The following is a 2,576-nucleotide window of genomic DNA, read 5'->3' on the forward strand; positions in this document are numbered from 1 at the left end:
CTGCTGTATACTATGGTTAAATGTTACAAAGAGTCTGCCTTCTTAATCCTAAAAAGTCTAACGTTGAATGGGCACAATACCATATTATTGGAAAGTAATCCTTCTGACTATGAAACCATTCAACAAATATTTATTAAGTGTTTCCATACTTCAAGTGCTTTGATATAGGGGACAGATACAGGGGCTATATGAGTAAAAGAAAAGACAAAATAAAATATGTGGAACGTAACAGTACAGTAGGAAAAACAAATAATAAACAAACAAACCCCAGATCACCATCCAACCAATTAACTAAATATTATCAATACTATTGAAACACTTCTAACCACATGATTTCAAAGAATGGAAATTCCAGGGTAGGAGGACCCCTAAAAGCAAAAATATATTTCCCCTTTCTCATTCCTTCAAGTACCCCTCAAACTGATAAATCATTAGAAAGGCAACTGAAATTTTTCCTCAAGTTCCTACTTTCACCTGATTTATGAGAAAAGAAAGAACAATTAAAAGAAACTAGTTTGGAAAGTAATTTATGAAAGAAAAATCAACAAATAGTTACTTTATATCAATTGGTCCCCCAAGGAAATAACTATAGAAAAAACAGACAAAAATATTCAGAGTTTGTCAAATCAAGCTGAAGCACTACAAAGAAATGGTTGCTTTCTCAAACTTGCCAGATTAAGAATTTTAAAATCTGACTGATACTTAAAGAGAGAGAAATAATCTCACAGTGTTTATATGAATTCTTTTTTTTCTTTTTTTTGCTATAGGGTATGTGCACTCGCCAGAAAGACAGAGACAGACAGAGAGACAGAAAGCAAGAAATCACCCTCCAGGGGTAATGGCCATGCCGTAACCCCTTCTCCTCCATTCTACTCTCAGGATCTTGGGCATGCACGCACATGCACCCAGCATGAGATTAAGCCACTGGATCCAGGACTTGAACCACAGTTGATTACATGGGAGTCCGGTGACACAGCAATTACGCAACTGCTGGTCCCCACATATGAATTAATTCTTGAAACAGAGTCAAATTTTCCTGGCACAACTGACCACATAGAACAGAATGAACAAAGTTATTATATATAATGGTTCAGTAGAATATTTAAAGTTAGCTCAGTGAGAAACTAAGCAGAAAGTATGAAAAATCCCAAACAGGGAACTAATGCAATGTGATAGTGATTATGTAAATTGCCTAAAATTAAAATCTTTCATCTGTTTTAAATAGCTACTCAGTATATAATATTGACAGAAAAACTGTACATAAAAGCCAATGAAGAAAAAGGTTAGATAACCAAAACCTAGAAATCTCTAAAAGAGATGCCTGGACATCTTGTTCTTAAATTCACTATGTAAGTAACAGAGGACACATGAATTAGGAAATGTGGGTGTTAGTTCTGGCTGTCCTGTTCATGTGTGCTTGTAGTTTGATTTGTAATGATAGACTACTATATTATAGATTAGGAGTCAAGATGTCTCTCCTAGGGAAATTAGCAACATAAAAATCATTTGTAAATACTTTCAAAGCATCTAGATCAATTTAAATATAAATAACATCTTTTCACTTTTCCGTTTTTATAAAATGCACAAGGAAAACATCACAAATTTAACTGAAGTGATATTAGGTATATATATATATGGTCATATATAAATCAGCAGTTTAATTTAATGCAAATATCATATAAAAGCTAATATTTATTCGAAAGCAATAGGTTGCTGGGTGTATGTGCATGCATGTCTGAAACCCCAGGAGAAGCAATTGCAGTGTGGCAATTACTCCCTGGGGGGTAATTTTCTCACCTTCTCTCTCACTATCTCTCTCTGTGTCTCTCCAGCAAGTGCACATGCCCTATGGCAAAAATCTTAGAACAACAACAACAAAAGCAATAGAGATAATGAGACAAAGAGGGGAGAGGAGAAAGTCTTGCCCATGGGGAATGGCCATGTCTCAATTCCTTCTACTCTCTCCCTCCTTTTGGAATTTTGGGCATGAATGCACATGTACTCAGAGTGTTTGTCAAGCCACTAGGTTTGGGACTCAAACCACAGTAGACCATGTGGGATACAGCTGCCACCAGGCCATGGAGATGGCTCTCAACTGGTTATTATGCTAAATCTCATATAACTTGCATTTATAATTACAAATATTTTACATAGCATGCTACACAAATTCAGTGACTATCTACTGCTCCAGATGCCAATTTTACCCATATGATTGTCTCACTGATGCAAAGGACAAGTGGAGTTACAAAGCCAACAACGTAACAGCATGAGGAAAAATTTATATCTTTAAATGACCAGAATCTAAACACTGATGTATTTCACAAGTTCTTTGTGTATTAGAGGTAAATAATAACTTACTTATTGAATTGGTAAGTTTATAGGAAATAAATCCAAAAATACATCACCTGGCCAATGAAGCTAGCCTATACCTATTTAATCTATTCTTATTTATTTATTTATTTATTTATATTTTTATTTTCATTTTTTGGAGAGATTTTCACTGTAGGGCGCGTGCGCTCGCCAGACAGACAGAGAGAGACATAGAGACAGAAAGCGAGAAATCACCCCCCAGGGGG

The 2,576-nt window shown here is 35.4% G+C and overlaps 1 protein-coding gene across 4 annotated transcripts in view; it reads right to left on the bottom strand.

The window, feature by feature from the left end:
- PPP1R12A (protein phosphatase 1 regulatory subunit 12A) overlaps positions 1 to 2,576 on the bottom strand; it is a 158,292-nt gene that overhangs the window by 63,030 nt on the left and 92,686 nt on the right. The window lies entirely within an intron of this gene.

This window comes from Tupaia chinensis, unplaced genomic scaffold (assembly GCF_000334495.1).
Source record: "Tupaia chinensis unplaced genomic scaffold, TupChi_1.0 Scaffold000085_1, whole genome shotgun sequence".
NCBI lineage: Eukaryota > Metazoa > Chordata > Mammalia > Scandentia > Tupaiidae > Tupaia > Tupaia belangeri.